Source organism: Camellia sinensis, chromosome 1 (genome assembly GCF_055761805.1).
Source record: "Camellia sinensis isolate YWXY chromosome 1, ASM5576180v1, whole genome shotgun sequence".
NCBI classification, from domain to species: Eukaryota; Viridiplantae; Streptophyta; class Magnoliopsida; order Ericales; family Theaceae; genus Camellia; species Camellia sinensis.
The window spans coordinates 222,122,735-222,137,094 of record NC_138961.1 but is presented as its reverse complement, the minus strand read 5'-3'; the positions used below and the strand labels follow the sequence as shown (position 1 = coordinate 222,137,094).

The 14,360-nt window shown below is 41.5% G+C and overlaps 1 pseudogene; it reads right to left on the bottom strand.

Annotated features, from left to right (window-relative positions):
• Window positions 1–5,935, bottom strand: part of LOC114292953 (serine/threonine-protein kinase SAPK10-like) — a 32,726-nt pseudogene extending 26,791 nt beyond the window's left edge.
• Window positions 5,936–14,360: the final 8,425 nt, after the last annotated feature.

Genomic DNA, 14,360 nt, shown 5'->3' with positions numbered 1-14,360 from the left:
GGCTCATCGTTGTCCAGCGCTGAGAGAGTAGAGGTCTTGGAATTCTTGACCTCTAATATTGAAGTGTTTGCCTAGACGCCCTACGACATGCCAGGCTTTGATCCAAACTTCATCAGCCACCAACTCAATGTCCACCCATCCGCCAGACCAGTCATTCAACGCACACGCAGATCGGCACTCCACCACGCCGAAATAGTGGCAGAAGAAGTAGGCAACCTGCTGGAGGCAGGAGCAATTAGAGAAGTGCACTACCCAAGATGGATCTCCAACACAGTCGTAGTGCCAAAGAAAAATGGCAAATGGCGAGTCTGCGTCGACTACAAAACAGTCAACAAGGCGTGCCCAAAAGACAGCTTTCCTCTACCCCGGATAGATCAACTAGTGGACCTGACTGCAGGGCACAACCAACTTAGCTTTCTGGATGCATACAGAGGCTATCACCAAATCGCCATGCATGAGCCAGACCAGGAGGTCACATCTTTTACAACTCCAAGAGGACTATACTGTTACAAGGTCATGCCCTTTGGCCTGAAGAACGCAGGGGCGACATTCCAACGGATGGTCACCAAGATGTTTGAACCATTGTTAGGCAGAACAATGGAGGCTTACATCGACGACATGGTGGTCAAAAGCAAGGATGAGAATGACCATCTCAAGGACTTAGGAGAGATGTTTGAAGTCTTGAAGAAGCACAAGTTACGCCTCAACGCATCCAAGTGCGCATTCAGAGTAGGATCTGGCAAATTCTTGGGCTTCCTTGTGACCAACCGGGGTATAGAAGCAGACCCCTCCCAGATCAAAGCAATCCAGGAGTTGGAGAGACCAAACTCAGTCAAAGAAGTGCAGCATCTTACCGGCATGGCGGCTGCGCTCAATCGGTTCATAAGCAGGTCGTCGGACAGACTGCGACCATTCTTCCAAGCTTTAAAAGCCAAGTTTGAGTGGGATGAAGAATGCGACCGAGCTCTGGAAAGCTTGAAGGAATATATGTCTTCCCCACCATTGCTTGTTACCCCAGTACCTGGTGAAGAACTCTTCTTGTACCTTGCAGTCTCTCAGCACGCAGTTAGCGCAGTGTTGGTTCGTGCAGAAGGAATACAACACTTGCCCATTTTTTATGTCAGCAAGACATTGTTGGGAGCCGAAACAAGGTACTTGCCCTTGGAAAAATTAGCATTGGCCTTAATGATGGCCTCCAGGAAATTGGCACACTACTTTCATGCCCACACCATAGTCGTCCTCACAGCCTTTCCACTAAAAGCTTTGTTTGAAAAGGCGAACTTTAGTGGGCGAATTTTGAAGTGGGCAGTAGAGTTGGGACAATTCGACATCAAGTTCCAACCCAAAACCGCAATAAAAGCCCAATCTTTGGCAGACTTCGTCGTAGAGTTTACTCCTGGAAGTCATCATATCTACCCAGTCGACCTAACTGACACAACCGAACTAGGGACGGAAGTTGACGCCGGAATAGCGCAACCCCTAGTAGAAGGTAGTCAATCAAACTCCAAGGCAAACCAGACTAAGGACAACAAGGAAGAAACAAACAAAGGCTCACCAACAAAACAATCAGATGACAAAGGGCAGACAGCAAGCATGGACCTTGAAGAAAACACCACTCTTGATCCCACGACATCATCTGACCCCTCCACGTGTTGGAAGTTGTTCGTTGGAGAGATGTGGAAGCTCTTTGTGGATGGAGCATCCAATCGGCATGGTGCAGGGCTGGGCATAGTTCTCATCTCCCCAGACGGCCTGGTTGTAGAGCAAGCAATCAACCTTGGCTTCCCAGCATCAAACAACGAAACGGAATATGAAGCGCTTCTCGCAGGACTCAAATCAGCATGCTACATGAAGGCCACCGAACTAATGGTTTACAGCGACTCACAGCTGGTGGTAAATCAAATTTCCGGCGACTATGAAGCAAAGGCTGATAGGATGGCCAAGTATCAAAAGTTGGTCAGAACAAAAATCAAGAAATTTGAAGTAGTAAGGATAGAACAAATCGGCAGGGAGGAAAACAGCAGAGCAGACGAACTAGCAGGCTTCGCCTCAATGGCAGACCCCTCCATATCCCATCCACTACTAATCGACTACCTACCTAGACCAAGCATAGAAGACCCCGAAGCAGAAGAAGTATGTTGCGCAGAATTAGGCCCCTCTTGGATGGATCCCATCATCCTGTTCCTAAAAGACGGCATCCTACCAGAAGAGAAAAAAGAAGCCAACAGAATAAGGGCGAAGTCGCAGCGATTTTGCTATCTCCATCTTTGGCATTATACAAGAAGTCATTCTCAGGGCCTTACCTAAAATGCGTTCACCCCAGCAAAGTAGAAGCATTCTTGTTCGAAATACACGAAGGAGTGTGCGGAAGCCATCAAGGGGGAAGGTCGCCAGCTTACAGGGCCATTTCACAAGGTTATTGGTGGCCATATATGCAGGCAGACTCAGAGAAATATGTGAAGAAGTGTGAAAAATGCCAGAAATTCGCACATCAAATACATCAACCAACTAGAGAACTCCTACCATTGACTAACCCATGGCCTTTCGCAATGTGGGGCTTAGACATAGTAGGACCACTTCCAACAGCACCCGGCGGCAGGAAGTTCTTTCTCGCGGCAACAGACTACTTCACAAAGTGGGTTGAAGCAGAAGCATTGGCATCAATCAAGGAAAAATATGTGAAGAAGTTCGTCTGGCAAAACATCATCACTCGATTTGGCATACCAAAGGCCCTAATCTCAGACAATGGCACTCAATTCGACGGCAGAATCTTCAGAAGCTTTTGTGAAGAGTACAAGATAGAGTTCTACAATTCTACACCGGCATATCCTCAAGCGAATGGCCAAGCAGAAGCATCAAATAAAGTCGTCTTGGATGGACTTAAGAAAAGACTAGAGAAGGCAAAAGGCAAGTGGGCAGACGAACTTCCTCATGTTTTATGGGCTTACCGCACCACACCTCGACGATCAACAAGAGAGACACCATTCTCCTTAGCCTATGGAATAGAAGCAGTAATCCCACTGGAAGTTGGCCTCCCCACAATTCGAAGCGAAAACTTTGATCCAGACTTAAATGGAGAAGCCATAACATTGGAACTCGACCTTGCAGAAGAAAGAAGAGAAAAAGCACTGGTTCACATTGCTTCATACCAACAAGAGTTAATTAGAAAATACAACAATAAGGTGCATCCAAGACAATTCAAGATCGGCGATTGGGTACTGCGCAAAGTAATGAGAAACACCTTGGTACCAGGAGATGGCAAGTTGGGGCCAAACTGGGAAGGTCCTTACAAGGTGGTTGGGATAGCGGGCAAAGGGGCATACCACCTAGAAGACAAGGACGGCAAAGCAATCCCTAGGCCATGGAATACGGCCAATCTCAAGTTATTTTACTTTTAGCTTTTCTTTTTCAAACATGTGTAATATTTTCTTTCTTCAATAAAACAAGCGATTCTTTTTCAGCATGAATTGTTCTTTGTAAAAGTTAGCTTTAGTGAAGATAGGAATATTGTGAACATTGTTCTAAGTTAGCTGGAAAAAACTAACTTAGAGGTTGGCTGGAATAAACCAACACCTGTCCTAAGCCCAGGATAAGGATCCAGGTTGCAGGACGTTTGGTCGGAATAACCAAACATTGTTCTTTAGAGGTTGGCTGGATTAAACCAACTCTTGGTACACTTCAGCCGAAGTATGGGCATGGCTGAAGAGTGGTTGGCTGGATTAAACCAACTCTTTGTACTTTTCAGTCGAAGTATGGGTATGGCTGAAGAGTGGTTGGCTGGATTAAACCAACTCTTGATACTCTTCAGCCGAAGTATGGGCATGGCTGAAGAGTGGTTGGCTGGATTAAACCAACTCTTTGTACTCTTCAGCCGAAGTATGGGTATGGCTGAAGAGTGGTTGGCTGGATTAAACCAACTCTTGATACTCTTCAGCCGAAGTATGGGCATGGAAGAAGAATGGTTGGCTGGATTAAACCAACTCTTTGTACTCTTCAGCCGAAGTATGGGCATGGCTGAAGAGTGGTTGGCTGGATTAAACCAACTCTTGGTACTCTTCAGCCGAAGTATGGGCATGGCTGAAGAGTGGTTGGCTGGATTAAACCAACTCTTTGTACTCTTCAGCTGAAGTATGGGTATGGCTGAAGAGTGGTTGGCTGGATTAAACCAACTCTTGGTACTCTTTAGCCGACGTATGGGCATGGCTGAAGAGTGGTTGGCTGGATTAAACCAACTCTTTGTACTCTTCAGCTGAAGTATAGGCATGGCTGAAGAGTGGTTGGCTGGATTAAACCAACTCTTTGTATTCTTCAGCCAAAGTATGGGTATGGCTGAAGAGTGGTTGGCCGGATTAAACCAACTCTTAGTACTCTTCAGCCAAAGTATGGGTATGGCTGAAGAGTGGTTGGCCGGATTAAACCAACTCTTAGTACTCTTCAGCCGAAGTATGGGCATGACTGAAGAGTGGTTAGCTGGATTAAACCAACTCTTTGTACTCCTCAGCCGAAGTAATTATATCGGCTCAAGAGTGGTTGGCTGGTAAGCATAGTTAGTTTAATCATTTAAAACCGGAATGGCAGTTGGAGGAACAATAGAAGACATTACAAGTGCAAGCACACATCAAAACCGGAATAAGAGTCCAACAAAATTTTCATTCATTAAAAAGCAAGTACAGAGGGGCCTAGCCCAGTTACAAGGAAAAGGTAACAAAAAAGAGAAAAAATCAAGAAAAAAGATCCTCAATTTCGGCGTCAAAGGCAGCATCGGCATCAACTTGAAGACCGGTTTCAGGCGGAAGGACGTTTTCAGTCGCAAGAGTGGTTTCGGTCGGAACCACGGTTTCACCTGGTTGTTCAATAGTCAGGTCTTCCACCGTAGGCTCCAACCGAACTGACGGGTCCGCACTAACAACCGGAGTATCTTCAGAGATAGAATCTTGATCAGAATCTGAGTCTCCAAGAAACTGCTCTTGCATGGCATTAGCATACTCCACAAGAGAGCTCGGTATGAAGTAGGCTGGAGGGTTGAAAACCTCGGTCTGTGGATCGTGACCGAGCTTCTCAACAGCCGCCCTCCAGCCGCACTTGAAGAACAGCTCCTTGGCAGCATTACATTGCTTGGCATAAGCATCCTCTGCCTTCTTGAAGCCTTGTTTGCCGGCCTCTTTTGCGCTCTCCTTCACTTGGGATATTTCGGCATCTTTCTTTCTTTCGAGCTTCACAAGCTCGCGCAGGTACTTGTCCTTCAGAGCTATGGCAGCCTTCTGCCTTTCTGCTTCGGCCGAACTAACCAGTCCGGTCAGCCTGCTGTTCTCAGCTTGTAGCTCAGCCATTTGCTTCTTGATGTCTTCTACCACGGCCGACTTCACTTCGGCTTCTGCCACAGCTTGCCTTGTAGTTTTTCTGAGTTCCAGCACTTTCTTGTGAGTGTTGTAGTTTTTTTGAATTGCCTGGCAAAACAAAGACTTCCCATGAGCCGATGTAAAAGTTTAAAAAACTAGATAGAAAAATGGACAGAGCTACATACCAGGATCATGGACTTTAGTTTGGTGTTTAACTGCTTCTGGTGGTGCTCCATATCCTTGGGGAGGCACACACTCTTGGCCAGGCTAAAGGCCAACTGGTGATCTTTTTCGGCGACAACCGAATCAGCGTCAAGGATATCTCGGTCGTTAAAGCTAAGCTTTGGTGCCCAGCTGGTGATAGTTCGGTCGGCAGGCTGCGGTTGGGGGCTCGGTGGCAGAATCGGTGGAACAGCAGTCTCATCTTCTACCAAACTTGGTTCAGACTCGGTGGTTCGGGCGCGTTTGGTTCTGCGCGACAAAGATGGCTGTTGTGAGGGGAGGGCCACAACGGTAGGCTGCGTTTGGCTTGGTAACAGTACTTCAGGCCTGCTTGTCTCGGTCAGAAGCGCCCTTAGTCTGTTCTTCTTGGCCATTTCCTCTTCAGCGGTTAATGGAATTAATCTTATTTGTGGCAAGGTTGGGTCCGGCTCTGGGGCGTCTTCGAGAAGAAAGTCAATTACTCTGGCTTTACGGCGACCACTGTATCGGTAGGTCGGCTCGAATTTCAGCAATTTGGCCCAACTACGTTCAGGATATCGTAGTGCGGCTCGCAAAATTGCAAGGTTTGGATAGCTGTATAAGGAATGGAGGTGGGCGGAATCTGCGAAAGAAGAACTGTTAGTTCGGTTGATAGACTAACAAACCGAAATAAAAAAAAATAAAATATATGCAAGAAAGAAGACCGAAGTTAAAATTACCGGGCTCTCCTTTTTTCCAATTGATAGGTCGGCCAGGAATTTGGGCTTGAAAATCCTCAAAGTTCCCAGAGACCCAGAAAAAATCATCGTCGTTTAAGTCTTTGTCCGGTGTATATTTAATTATCTTCTCTCGGCGGCGACGTATTCTAAGATAATAAACCCACCCATCTTCTTTTGAGCCAATGGAATATTGGTGGAAGACTTCGGCCAGGCCAAGGTTTAGTCCGGCTTGTTGGTTCAGTGCGGCTATTCCCATAATGATGCGGTATAAATTAGTGGACAGTTGGGTAGGGCATAGTCTAGTCTGCCTAAGAAATTCACAGATCAATGGTTGGACTGGAAACCGTAGTCCGGTTTCTATAATGGATAAAAGGGTGAAGGGGACAAAGCCTTCGTTATCCCAGGGAATGACATCTCTTTCGGCTAATGTCAGGTGGACATCATCAGGTATGTTATAGTCCTTCCTGAATTCGGCTAGGCCGCCTGGAGTGTTTACTAGGTACCTATACTTACCCATCTATGGTATAAATTAAGAATAAATTAGTTCGGTCGGAAGATTGGGCTCAGTAGCTCGGTTGAGCGCAAGAAGGAGTGCCTGGGCAACCTAAGTCTGCAAAGTGGAAAACATAGGGGTTAAGCACAGATCATCGGACCGTGCTACAAATAAAAACAAGACAAAGTCCTACTTCGGCTATGTGTGGTGCTACAGTTTGTATCTCGGTTTGAACTTCTGGTTTGGCTGGTTCGGTTAATCCTCTAGGGGCAGCTTTCTGAGTCTGGTTTAAAGAACTAAGAAAGCTGGCTTAGCCCCGAAGGCTGAGCTCGATCGGAGACTAAGATTTCCGTTGTTCTAAATTCAGACTTAGTTCGGTGCATTTTATCTCGGCTAGAGACAATCAAGAAGATGAAGTCCTATTATTTCGGTGCATTTGATTTCATGCATCTTCTCTAGTTCGGTTTTATCTTGATAAGACTTACATCTAGCACGAACGGTATCCTAGTTCGGTTAAATGGTGATTTTGGATTGAAAACTAGTATTCAACAGGATATGGCATATATCCAAGTGTTCTATGATAAAGTTTTTTCCAAATAAAAGTACAGAAGCAAACCAGAAATACCAGATTGAAGAAGAGGGAACTGGAGATGGGAAAGTGGCAGCAATATCAGTCTTCAGGTGCAACGGAAGAACAGCAAGAACACAGGGTAGAGAGAGGAGAGGTAATGATAGAATGGTTAATCCAAAGGACAGAATGTTTGTTTTGTGGAAAGAGAAAGAGAAAGGGCGGGAACTGTTCAAAAATTTCGTAGTACGAGGGCGGCATGACAGCTGCCCCCAGCCTATCAGAATCTGCCACGTGTCATTGGAAAGGGAAGCGTTACAGTCGTGATTGAAGAGACGTTTTGACCGGACAAAACAGAGCCCGGAGTAAGAATTAGCTCGGCTTAAAAAGCTTGGAGTTTTTAACTCGGCTGGAGAAGCTAAAGGGTTTTTAGCTCGGCTGGAAAAGCTTAAAAAACTTCAGTTCGGCTAGTAGACTGGTAATCCCAATCATGTTGTGCAGATGGAATTAAGGGCAATTGAGAAGGTAATTTTTGGTAAAAATTGGGCCGAGCTACAGAGATGGACTTTATGACCCAAAATATGAAGGACTGGATAAAAAGGCCCAATGGAAATGTAAAAGTTACTCCGGTCCAAGAGTAAGAAAGTTACTCCGGTTCAAGAATGGTAAAGTTACTTCGGCTCAGAAGAGATGTTGAGTTATTTCAGTCCGTACAACTTTTCTAGTAAGGCCGGTCTCGGAGATAGTCCGGCTATGATGTATTCTGGGTAGGTCGGTCGGAATGTTGCTACTCGGTAGATCGGTCTAACCACACCATGGTTCGTGCATGAGAGAACCAAAATATGGTGTAGCAAGAAGAAGAACCGAACTACTGTTAGTACGGCCTACTCCGTGGCTCGGTATAACCAGTATTATTTCGGTCATGTGGTAGTTCGGCCATAGTAAAAACCATCCCACTTGGTTTAAGCAGTGGGGGGTGTAAAAGGATAAGCATTATCCTTTAGGAGTATGAATCCTAGGAGGACTCTGCATGGAGAAATAAAAGTCCTATTAGGATTGGGCCACTCGAAACCTATAAAAGCTCACAAGCATCACCTTGGAAGGAGGTAACATAACACAACATGCAATTTTTCTTCCTGATTACATTGAGCTTTGTCTATTTGTCAAGTTTTCTGACTTAGGCATCGGAGAGGTTTCCGACACACACCCGCCGGCTAGCTCACGTTTGTGTTTTCAGGTGACAAAGCGACGTCGTACGGAGGAGCGTGGACTTAGTCAACAGGATTATACGAGGAGAATTATTTCTTCCCCGTACAATTATTATTATTATTATCTATCTAAACTACTTTAAATAAAAGGAACACTTACTCTGATTATTTTTTACTTTTTTTCAATTCCCAAAATATCCTTCATAACATAAATTTTGCATCGACAGAAATGTGTCCCGCCGCACCTGAATTACCAACCATTACCTGCACTAACCAACACACTATTCTACACTATAAACAAACACCACAACCCTCAAGTCTTTAAGATTGCATTTTATTTTAATTTATATTTTAATTGATAAAAATTATTGTTACTAAACGGAAAATTTATTAGAAAATCATTTTTTAAGTGTTTGTATCCCAATTAACTCATAAGATATTTTTATATTTTAATAAGTCCTATTATTTGGACATTTGATTTACTTAATTTGGATTATCATATTTAAAATATTTTATAAATATTTCTATCTTGACAAATATTTTTTGAACGGTTAATAATTTGGTAATGTGGATATTCATATTTTACAATGTGAATATTCACATTGACATGTTAACATTTACATTAATGGCGTGAACATTCACATTGACGATGTGAACATTCACATCACGGAACATTCACAATGTAAATGTAAATATTATTAGGAGTATTTTGGTAATTATGTAGTGGAACATAAGAAAATAATGTAAGTTAAATGAAATATAAGTAAATAAAAAAGAATTTATAAAAAAAGTGCTCAGTTATTAAACATATTTTTTTAGAGGGGGTAAATACACTTAATTGATTTTAATTTGATCCACCACTACCGAATACCAAATAACTATCACCAATTCTTGTCGATTGAACGTGGTTCAACGTGGATTCCTGAACATTAAAATTTTATTTTATTCTTAAAATGTGTATATATAAATACAAATATACATATATACAAAAAAAAAATATATATATATATATATATAATCATTTATAAAAATAAATAAATAAATAATTCTAAACAAAAAATTCCTCAAACTTTTAATCAATCGATATGATGAATTTCAAAATTTTAATTTATAGTTACCACTAGTTATATATATATATATACATATATTTGTTGTTATTGTTAAATAATTAAAAATTAATAAAATTGTCATTTAAATTTCAAATTTCAAATTGAAACTTGTACAATTAATATTTTTTTGAATTGAATAGGTGTTTCATTAAATTTAAAAGGTTTTGGATTTAAATCCAACCACTACATCACGCACAAAAGTCATAAAAAACCCTATATAGACCAATTTTTTCCTCCTTCTTCACATTAACATTTTTATTTATTTATTTAACACTAAAAAAAGATTAATTTCCTATTCCTCTGCTCCAAAAGTCCTATAACAAACTTATATTCCTATTTTTTGAATTGATGATTGAACTATAAAATTTTTCTTATTTCCTCTATGTAGTTCCATATTGTTGTATATATTATTTACAACTATCCATTATAGATTAGACCGCTGTGAATGTTTTGGATTGAATTTTAGAGTTGTATTCATTTGTTTGAATCTATACAAAAATGTTGTGAATATTTTGGGTTGAATCTTAGAGTTGTATGCATCTGTTCACATTGACCTGTTAACATTTACATTAATGGCGTGAACATTCACATTGACGATGTGAACATTCACATCACGGAACATTCACAATGTAAATGTAAATATTATTAGGAGTATTTTGGTAACTATGTAGTGGAACATAAGAAAATAATGTAAGTTAAATGAAATATAAGTAGATAAAAAAGAATTTATAAAAAAGTCCAACATATATGATTATTATCAAAATATTAAACTTTAATATAATATAATAATAAAAAAGGCATTTAATTCCTTGAAATGTCCAACACATATGATTATTATCAAAATATTAAACTTTAATATAATATAAAAAAGGAAAAAAAAGAAGACATTTAAAAAAAAATTTAAAAATCACAATTCACATATATAGATAATTGTAAACACAATCCGTGCATAGCACGGGTGATATGCTAGTCTACATAAAAAAAAAAATTCTTGAAAAGTCCAACACATATGATTATTATCAAAATATTAAACTTTAATATAATATAAAAAAGGAAAAAAAAGAAGACATTTAAAAAAAAAAATATTTAAAAATCACAATTCACATATATAGATAATTATAAACACAATCCGTGCATAGCACGGGTGATATGCTAGTCTACATAGATGGAGATGCATCCGGTTTCGTACTGCATCTTAGGAATTTCCAAGCTATTTTTATACACTTTCTCTTTGTTTAGATTTTTAGAATTGTATTATTTTACATGATACTTTAAGGAAAATGATATACAAATCTACTTTTTAGATATACTTTCTAGACCCAATAATATGTCAAGAAGATGATTGATTAATCCACGTATGCTGTCAAAATTCTGAATGACAACCATTATATATGTTTTAATTTTTTAAAACTATATTTTTGCCTATGTTTTGATTATGCAATGTAGACAACTATACATAAGTTAATGCAATGTAGACAACTGTAAAAAAAGTTAATTCACACCTTTTTTTTTTTTTTTTTTTTTTGCATGCATGCATGCATGCATGATATATATATATATATATATATATATATATATATATATATATATATATATATATATATATTTCAACCTTATGTAAAAGGTTTTGAAAAGCGGTTGTGGTTCCTGTAACGGTTGCGATGACGCGGTAGCGATTGCAGCGTGTAAAAACTATAGCGTGACGGTTGCAGTAATCAGAATCGTGATTTTTTTTTATTTTTCGTACAATTTGAAGAAAACTTACCAATACGCATATATGTTTTTTTTAGAATCACATTTATTGGGGTTTAAAATAATTTTTTTTTATCAATTTTTGTCAATTTTTAAGTATGATCTAATATATTTTATATATTCAAATCACTAGAAAATGAGCTTGGGTAAATTATGCAAATAGTCCTTATAGTTCACACGATGTGTCAATTTGATCCATGTAGTTTCAATTTACTCGATTTTGCCCCTTTAATTTAATGGATTGTGTCATTTTAGTCCAATAAATAATGATTGTTAAGTTAATTTAACAGAAAGTCAAACAATGTGTCAATTTGGTCCCTGTACTTTACATGATATGTCAATTTGGTTCCCGTAATTTCAATTTTCTCGATTTTGACAATGACTAAATTGACACAATTTAAAAAATACATGGACCAAATTGATGTATTGTTTGACTTCCGGTTAAATTAACTTAACAATCGTTATTTATTGGACTAAAATGACACAATTCGTTAAATTAAGAGGCAAAATCAAGCAAATTGAAACTACAATGACCAAATTGACACATCGTGTAAACTGAGAGGGTAATTTATATGCAAAATTGGGCCGAGCTGGGCCTTTATGGGTCTCAGTATGAAGGGCTGAGTAAGGAGGCTATAAAGTTACTCCGGTCTTGAAGAGGCTTAAAGTTAGCCCGATCTCAAGCCCAGAAGGTAGACCGGTCTGAGTTACTCTTGATATTAGTTCGGTTGAAGGACGCTTTGTAGTTGGGCCGGTTTAAGGATGCGTTGAACTTATATCGGTTAAGGCACAGTATGGTTAGTTCGGTCTAAAAGCCTTGCTAGAAGTTAGATCGATTTAGACTTAACACTGTTGACAATGGAGGAACTGGAGTAGGAACACTGAAGGTAGAACCGAACTAAGGATAGTTCGATCTACTTTGTGGCTCGACGCGACCATGATTACTTCGGTCATATTGGAGTTCGGCCATGGTAAAAACCATCTCACTTGGTTTAAGCAGTGAAGGGGGTGTTGAAGGATAAGCATTATCTTTCAGGAGTATGAATCCTAGGAGGACTCTGCATGGAGGAGTAGAAGTCCTACTAGGATTGTGCCACGCAAAACCTATAAAAGCTCACAAACATCACCTTTGGAGAGGTAACACAACTTTGTTTTCTGAATACACAGAGCTTTTGTCTATTTGTCAAGCTTACTGATTTAGGCATCGGAGAGGTTTCCGGCACACACCCGCCGGCTAGCTCACGCTTGTGTTTTCAGGTGATAAAGCGACGACGTACGGAGGAGCGCAAATTTGATCAACAGGATTATACGAGAAGGTTTATTTCTTTCCCGTACAATTGGCGCCGTCTGTGGGAAAAATAGACAGGATAAAACCTCTTGATCAAGCTTTACCTCTTTAGGAACAATGCCGCACAATGAAGATTTACCACATTGCGCCATCGACGGGCAAACACCAGATGGGGGTGCAAGGCGTGAAGGACTACCTTCTATCCCTCCTATGGCAGACTTGGAGCCCTAACGACATAACTCCAGGAGGGATACTAGGGGGAGGCGGACTAACAACCCCCGTCACTCTCATTCACAAAGTCCTGACAGGCAAAGGCGGAGGATTGATCCTCAAGTTCTGGAGGACCGCGTGAAGGAGCAAGACAAATTAATAAGGAAGATGACGGCGGACATGGAGGCCTTGAAGCGCCAAATGAAGGGAAAATGAGTGGCGACAGGAGAGGAGCGCAAAAACAAGACATCCCCTCGCCACTCAGACGACCGTGGAAGGTATTCCATACCATCACAAGCAGAGAGTAGAAGCCTCAAGACAGGTGATACTCAGTCTAGAACCTCCAGAACTCGTTACACCAGGTCTGAGAGAACGAGATCATTGAGGTCTTACACAGAGGGAAGTACCTACCGACCCTCACACTCGCACCAAACATCATCCAAACAGACGGAGTTGCCCAGATCATCCGATTTGCGGATCATGCTGGAGGAAAAGGCACGATGGAAGGAGGACACCAGGGTGCGCGACTCGCGCAGAGTTTCTGCCCTTCAACGATTGGCTCCTCGATCTCATGGAAGCGTCGAGGTTGGAATGCCATTACCACACCCTGCCTACGAACCAACAGACAAAGCATTAGCAAGGCTGCAGACCTCGCCGTTTGTTCCGGCGATCGAAAACGCGCTCCTGCCTTCAGGCTTCCTTCAGCCCAAATTCACCACGTACGAGGGGAAGACGGACCCCTACATTCACCTAAGTCACTTCCGCCAGGTTATGGCGGTATATCGGCGAAACGAGGCTTTAATGTGTATCCTCTTCCCATCAAGCCTTGGCGACCTAGGCTTGACTTGGTTCGAAAAACTTCCAGAAGGCAGCATAGCCTCCTGGGCACAATTAGCGGAGGCATTCGTCACAAGGTTTAGAACGAACACCAAAACCCCGGTAGAGATTGACCAACTACTCTCCATCGACATGGGCGAAAAGGAGACGCTAAGATCCTACAATAGTCGATACTGGGAGACATTCAACCAGATTGGGGACTGCCCCACCAATCTCGCCATTGCACAATACAAAAGAGGCCTACCAGTCGGGAATAGACTAAGGGACTCAATCACCATGACACCTCCCCTCACCATGGAAGCCCTGATGGAAAGAGTGCATCAGCACATCAGAGTGGAGGAAGATGGCGCACGTGCTAAAGCAAAATCTGGCGCGACCACAGCACCAGAAAAGAAGACCTCAGCAAAGGTCAACGCGGTAGATCATCCGAACAGAAACGGACGTAGCAGACGAGACAACGGAAAGGACCAGGATAAAAGATGGTTGAGGGTCCGCAAGGCCATAACCACGGTATTCAACAAACTGATCTACCGAATTCTAAGTGAAATACGGGATGAGCCTTTCGTCAGATGGCCAGCTAAGCTTGGGGAAGCTCAGAAGGACTATGACGAACGATCACGGTGCACCTTCCATAAA